A 7,814-nucleotide genomic window follows, 5' to 3' on the forward strand; every position below is an offset into this window, starting at 1 on the left:
AAATACACATCAAAATTTGGGACTCTGATTTCTAAATCAATATTCAGAAGTAAATTTATAATTTAACTACATTTATCAGGAAACAAGAAGAATTACAAAATGTTTATGAATTAACTCAAGAAGTTATATAAGAGGCAACAAAGCATCCCCCAAAAAGGGATAGAAATAAAGATGATGACAGAAATCAATGAAATAGAAAACAACAAAAAAGTATTACAAAAGACTAATATTCATTCTTTGACAATATTACTAAGATAATTCTCTGACAACTCTAATCAAGAAAAAAAGATGCAAATAAAATACAGAATGGGCTTCCCTGGTGGCGCAGTGGTTGAGAGTCCGCCTACCGATGCAGGGGACACGGGTTCGTGCCCCTGGTCCGGGAGGATCCCACATGCCGCGGAGCGGCTGGGCCCGTGAGCCATGGCCGCTGAGCCTGCGCGTCCCGGAGCCTGTGCTCCGCAACGGGAGAGGCCACAACAGTGAGAGGCACGCGTACCGCAAACAATAAAAATTTTTTAAAAAGTATTTGGTGTCCTGTGATCCTGGGCCACAAGGTGGCCAAGGTTGTATGCAGAGGGTGATAGAATTACATTGGGACACAAAGGAAATACCCAAGAAAGAGTCAGTGAAATTTGCTTGTTTATCCTGATCAAGGAGAATCTGGTTAGAATTAATGAAAAGTCTGAATTCTGTGTGCACAAATGCAGCTTTATTCCTTTGCATTATAAGCATTCACAGACCTCCCAGACTAAGTAGTCTCTAAGTATTAATGAATAGGTCAGAGTCTATTGTAATTAGCATATCAATCATCGTATGCAAATGAAAGATGCTAAAGTACCTTAAAAATCCTAGTTTAAACGAGTGAAATCACGTGTATACGTGAGTCTGCTCAGCAACCTCTGATTTTTAATTCAGTGCAAAAGTACCCTTTAGCCCAGGCTGCCCAAGGGCAAACTTGCACAAGTTCCAAATTAGTATGGTTTAAATAGGTGAGGTCTGACTATTCAATCTGGGACAAAAAAGCCTCCTCCGGGCCTGTGTGTGTGTGTGTGTGTGTGTGTGTGTGTGTGTGTGTGTGTGTGTGTGAAGCGTTTTTCTCTCTCACTAACAGTCCAGGGTGCACGGTGATTCCAAACTACCGGAGAATCAGGTTCCTTCCACCCTGGAGCTCACAATAAACGATGGCTTGTTCCATACTCACCAGCAGGAAGGGAGTGTAGAAATCAGTGGAGATTGCCCAAAAGAGAACACACAGAGCCTCCTGACTCTTCAGGTGTGCCCTGAAGGTGGTTATTGGCTCCGCGAAGCTGGAGGTGGGCTAACGAGAAGCAGGCATCCTATGTGATTGTTTTATGGGCATACTTGACTTTCTCTGGCGGATCCTCAGTTAGAAGCAGGGACATAAAAGTAGGACAGCTGGCAGTCATTGAGGAGGTCCTGACCGTTCCAGGCCAGTTGCTCCGGGGGTATGGGTCAGAGTTCTGTTGTCATATATGGTCTGGCCGTTTTCCTTTCAAATATTCAGTCTCCTGGGAGCAAAAGGGAGAGTGGGCAGAACAAACGTCTTCCAGTCAAGGTTGGAACACCCTTTTGACTCACATATCCCTCATACTGTGAACAGCGCCCCCTAAGCTTGTGCGAGGATAGTGGTACTATTTTTGCTCACATCACCTTGGGTAGAACGCTTAGATGCAAGGGAAGTAGGGAAATATAATCTGTCATTTGTGTGGCACAGGGCTCGGCTAAAACTGGGGTATTCTATAGAAGCAGGGGCGAGCAGATATTGGGGGACACCTAGCTGTACGGGTGACGGAACCTTATCCATGCATCAAAGCTTCCAGCCGCATCTGGGTCTCTTGCGTCTGAGTGTCGCTCTGTAAGTGTGTTTCTCTGAGCCTATCCGAATGTGCCTACACCTGTGTCAGCCTTGCTTTCCCTGCCTCTGCCTAAAGACAATATGTCGTTGGGAGCCCAGTAGGTCTGAGTTTGAATCCTACTCTGCTCTTTCCTACCTATATGATCTTGGTCAGATTGTCAACTTCTTAGAGCTAGTTTTCTCATCAGTAAACTGGGACAGAAATTGTACCTATGATAAGGGGCTTGTTGGGAGTCTTAGGTGAGAAAGTACATGCCTGACACATAGTAGGTGCTCACTTGTATTCCCTTTATTTTCACTTATTTGGTTCCTGGCAGTGGAATCTACCACTCCTGTCAGCTTAGATCCACCGCAGCTCTAAGAGAACCAAGCTCGTAGCAGTTTCCTCCATCCTATCTCTTCCAGTGTGCCTAGGAATTAAGTCACTCTCACAACCCAGGAGCAAGGGGCTGAGTCTAAACTGATGAGCTGCAAAGACTTTGGCCCAATAAACTCAATACCCATTAAGCCCAGGGTAGCATGATCATTCACCCTGGTTTTCCCAGGACAGATCCAGTGTACATCTGATGTCCTGGGGAAATTATTGACACTGCCCCTTCCACACTCAGCAGGGCCCCAGTTTGGGTGGTAAATTCCCTGGTGTCCTTATTACCCCCAGACCAAAATCGTCCCAGTGTTCTGCTCCTGCTGGACTAGACTCTGGGTCCAGTCTTCTCCCAGGTTTTCTTTGGTTCTGACCGTTTGCCGTACCTACTACTCTGATCTTACCCTGAACTCCAAAAGCAGCTTATTCTTCCTAAAGAGCTGATCCTCGAGATAGCATGGCTGGCTCCTTCTCATCGTCCAGTTCTCAGCTCAAATATCTACCTAGAGTTGTCCTCCCTTTCCCCTGTCATTCTCAGTCTTGTGATTCTGTTTTCCTTCCATTATGGCACTTACCGCTATCTGGCATTATATGTGAGTTTACTGGTTGATATCTTTCTCCCCCCCTGGGTCTGTAAGCTCCAGGGAAGAAGAGACCATGTCCATCTTCCTCAGCACAGTGCCCAGTGTACAGTAGGTACTTAATTATTATTTGAGTAAATGAATGAACTACTGGGGCTCTGTACCCTGAACGCATAACCCCACTGCTTAACCCCAAGAAAGGATGCTGTCCATAAGCTCTACCTTCTGCCTGGGATCTCTTAGGTCTCTTGGGGGTCTTTACTGCCATTATTAGCCTATACAGCACCATTGTGAGAGTTAGGAAAAGGCACTCCCTCTTGGTGGATAAATAGAAAGGGTGCCCCTTTGGTATGCACACAGCCTTTGGGGGACACACTACAGCAAACAGAGTGCAGGTTGGACATCAGCCTCCATGCCCCCTGCCACTCCCAGCTGACATCTTTGTGTAGGGCACAGACTGCACCATCACGTGTGGCAGTCCTGACGGCCATTCCTCTCATTCACTGAGATTCCCTGGCCCTGAATGCACCTGAAAGTAGCACTGAGACTTCCAGGATGCTTCCTATTCTCCCAGCTTCCTGTCCTGTCTTTGAGGCGCTCCCCCATCCCTACTGGTGTCGTGATGCGTAGTGACTTCCCACGCTCCATATTCAGTCCCTCTGGTCCGTGCACGCATGTGTCTGAGGATGCATGCTTATGTGTGGGTTTGGGTCTTCTTGTATGTGTGTGTCTGTCTCTTTCCTATATCCTCATACTCACTTATTAACACTCAAAACTAGTCAACATTTACTGAGTGTTTGCAAAAGGAGAGTATGGAGGTCACAACAGATAACCTTTGTTGAATGCTTTTTCTGTGTCAGCTGCTGGGCTTTCCATATATTATCAACCCTACGAAGCAAGTCCTATTTCAAAGTCCAGTGAACACAGGGCAGACGGGTGTGGTGGTTACAAACATGGGCTGCCTGAGTTCTGACTCAACTCACTTTTCTCCTCTCTTACTCTGGGATCTTGGGCCAGTTATTTTATGCTCTCTGTGCCTCAGTTTCCTCATCTGTAAAACAGGGGTGCTAGTAACAGTACCAACATCATAGTGGCTTTATGAGGATTAGACAAGTTAATCCATGTGAAGAGTTGAGAATCACATTCAAAAGTGGTAACTGATATTACCCCTATTTTTAAGGTGAGGAAACTGAGGCTGAAAAAAGTGGAGAAAGTCAAGTTCGCACAAGTAGTAGAGCCAGGATCCAGACCAGGAGTTCCTCTAAAGGTCACACACACACCCCTTTTTTTTAACATCTTTATTGGAGTATAATTGCTTTACAATGGTGTGTTAGTTTCTGCTGTATAACAAGGTGAATCAACTATATGTATACATGTATCCCCATATCCCCTCCTTCTTGCGTCTCCCTCCCACCCTCCCTATCCCACCACTCTAGGTGGTCACAAAGCACTGAGCTGATCTCCCCGTGCTATGCGGCTGCTTCCCACTAGCTATCCACCCTACGTTTGGTAGTGTATATATGTCCATGCCACTCTCTCAATTATCCCAGCTTTCCCTTCCCCCTCCCTATGTCCTTAAGTCCATTCTGTACGTCTGCGTCTTTATTCCTCCTCTGTCCCAGGTCCATCAGTACCATTTTTTTTAGATTCTATGTGTATGTGTTAGCATACGGTATTTGTTTTTCTCTTTCTAACTTACTTCACTCTGTATGACAGGCTCTAGGTCCATCCACCTCAGTACAAATAACTCAATTTCATTTCTTTTTATGGCTGAGTAATATTCCATTGTATATATGTGTCAAGGCCACACCCTTGATTGCTGCAGTATGGACACTGTCCTGGAGTAACTCACACAAGAGAGATGTGAGCAAATAAGTCCAGGGCAATAATTGGAGCGGATGCAGGGGGGAGGGTGGTGTAAAGGAGGAAACATAACACAGTCAGAGAGGACTTCATGAAAAAGGGCGGGGAGCTCCTTCCACTTATAACAAATCTCACCACCTATTGCATAAAGCTCAGCTTGTTTATTAGACACTGCAGGTGCAATGACATTACTTCTCCCAGGAATGAGAGGGAAGTTATGAGGTCTGGTCCTCACATTTGGTGAAGAAACTACTAGATGAAATACAAAAAAAATAGGAATCAATGGTATTTCATTCGTTCTGCATATATTTACTGAACAATTTAGGCTGACTAGCCGGACACGGAGGATAAACAATTGTGTGAACCTTTGTTCCTGTTCCCCTCACAGAGCTCCCAGGCTAATGAGAATGAGAGTCACATAAACAAACAATTACTCTATAATGTAATAAACTGAAACTTGGTGATGAGGGGTACAGGGTAGAGAACGGGAATTTTCCTGGAAGAAGTGACAGTGGAGCCATGTCTTCAAGGATGAGAAGGAATTCATCCTTTGGGGAAGAGTGTTATATGCCAGCCTGAAATGCCCATGAATGTGTTTTTCTAGGTTGGGGCAACTGGGAACAAGGATTAGGGCACTGGACTGAATTCTGTTCACTAGATTGGACCCTGGGCCCATCTACACCACATCCCAGTTCAAGGGCTACTCTCAGTTTTTCCACAAATTCAGAGCATACCCCACACCTGCCTACCCAAAACTAAGGGCAGAAATGGATGTCCACTCCTTTTCCAGGATAAGATGGGCTGCTAGTCAGCTTGGATGCCTTCTATCGGAGACATGCGTAATCTCTTCCTCTCCCCCCGCCTCTCCTTGCCCAGCCCTGGAGAGCTGAAGAACAAATTCAGGTGGATAAACAGATGCCCCAAGGGGCCCCTCGCACTTCAACAATGAACTTGTCTCTTGATAAAATTGGCTTCCTGATAAATAAATAAGGAGAACATGTTGCTTTTATTTTGGAGAAAGAAAGAAAGAGAGAGAGAGAGAAAGAAAGAAAGAGAGAAAGAAAGAAAGAGAGGAAGGAAGAAAGAAAGAGGAAGGAAGGAAGGAAGAGAGGAAGGAAGGAAGGAAGGAAGGGAGAGAGAGAGAGAGGGAGGGAGGGAGGAAGAAAGAAGGAAACATATATACCTCAGCCTCCAAAGTAACTTAGAACACAATTTATTCCATTTTTCTAGTATGAAATGGAAATATGACTGTGCCTTTTAGGAACTATATTCCTAACTGCTTTTTATTGACAACAGTAGCTTAAACAAATTAGGAATTTATTCTCTCAAATTAAAGAAGTCTGGACTTGGACAGTCCAGGGCTGGTACAGCAGCTCCACTATGTTAACAGGGACTCAGGCACCTTCTTTCTTTCCGCTACATCATCCTTAGTCCATTGGCTTTCATCCTCATGGTCCAAGATGGATTGCTGGTGCTCTGGCCACCACATCTCCATTTCAGTTAGAAGAAAGAAAAAAAGAAAGTCAGAAAAACACTCCTCCTAACCAAGCCTAAACGAGTCAGATTGCATTTCATCTGATAATGAGAGGGAGTCATGTGAGACAAGGATTTAATTCACCTAAATTCAATTATATTCTGTCAGAGAGGTGATTCAAACAGTGTGAGCAGTTCTATCTGCCATTTTGCTTCATGACCGTGACCATGAGAAGACGCTGGGGTCTTCTGGCCCCTCCATCCTTGCATGCCCATCACCATGTGAGCATTTTGCCTCGCTGATGGTGAGGTTAATGTAGATTTTTACTTATTCTTCACCCTCCATAACCCCTAAAAGCAAGCCAGTTACTTTCTCAAATGCCCAACTGGATAAATAAACACCTCCGTAGCAGTGATGGAAGATGGAGGTGGCTGTGTCAGATTGGGGGAATTTCTCCAGGCGGTTTGGCTTCTGTGCCTTTGCCATGTGGCCTGTTGGCTTTAGAACCCACTCTCTGAGTAAGAGGCAACTCCCTTTGCTTGCCTGCCACCCCTTGGCATCCCCCTCTGTGCACACACACACACACACACACACTCACACACACACACACACTCAGACTGCAGGGGAAGGGACCAGACCATGAATGAAAGGGGGCAAGAGAAAAGCAGAGGAGGATGGGAGAGTTTTCTACATCCACATCCTCCTGCTGGAGCCACGTGGTTGGTGTCCATTCCTCACTCAGAGTTTGGCAGAAATGCAACCAGTGAGCATGTGTGTGACTGACGCTTATTTTACTCCCATGCCCCTTGAAGGACTGGAGATGAGTCCGTGTGACTGACACGTGTCAGGCTGATCCACGTCGAACCAGAACATGATTGATGACACGTGGCTAATTGGATCATGGCTGGCTGACACATGCTCTGTGGGCATAGCCTGCCCAGCACACCTCAGCTGGGAGCTTGTCTGAGGAATACCAGGTTGACTCATGCTCAGCCCTGCAGTAGAGCTGGCATCTTGCCTGCAGTCCTGCCCTCAGGCTTCTGGGAAGGGGCTCTGCGCCCCCCTAAGCCTGGAGCAAAGGATGCATTTGTAGCTTGGCTGCCGCAGCTCCTCAGCCCCTGACCTGGCTGTCCTTCCACGCTGGGCATCTACCTCTATCAGAGCCCAGCATGAGCCCTGCAGTTCACACTACCCAGATGAACCTGGTCCTAATGGGGTTTGTTCCGGGTTCCTCAAAGTGGCTTTTCAAGGCACCTCATGCCACTTTCAGAGTCCTGAACCCTCTCTCCAGAGGCTGCAGTCACTCAGAGCCCTTGGGCAGAGGTACAGCAAGGGAACTCTGGGTAATATGGAGACACAAAGATAAAATGGCAGAGGCAAAATATCCAGGGAAACAAAGATATTTATACAGGACTTCAATCTTTCTCCTGCTTTTGACTAATATTAACCTGACTGTAAACTTGTTTAAGGGCATAAAGTTCTTTCATATACTTTACATAATTTTCTCTTTATAATAACTAAGATTTGTATTCCCACTTTGCAGAGGGAAGAAACTGAGACCCAAAGATTTTTTTTTTTTTTTTTTTTTTTTTTTTCGGGTACGCGGGCCTCTCACTGTTGTGGCCTCTCCCGTTGCGGAGCACAGGCTCAGCG

The sequence above is a fragment of the Physeter macrocephalus genome, chromosome 14, assembly GCF_002837175.3.
Source record: "Physeter macrocephalus isolate SW-GA chromosome 14, ASM283717v5, whole genome shotgun sequence".
NCBI lineage: Eukaryota > Metazoa > Chordata > Mammalia > Artiodactyla > Physeteridae > Physeter > Physeter macrocephalus.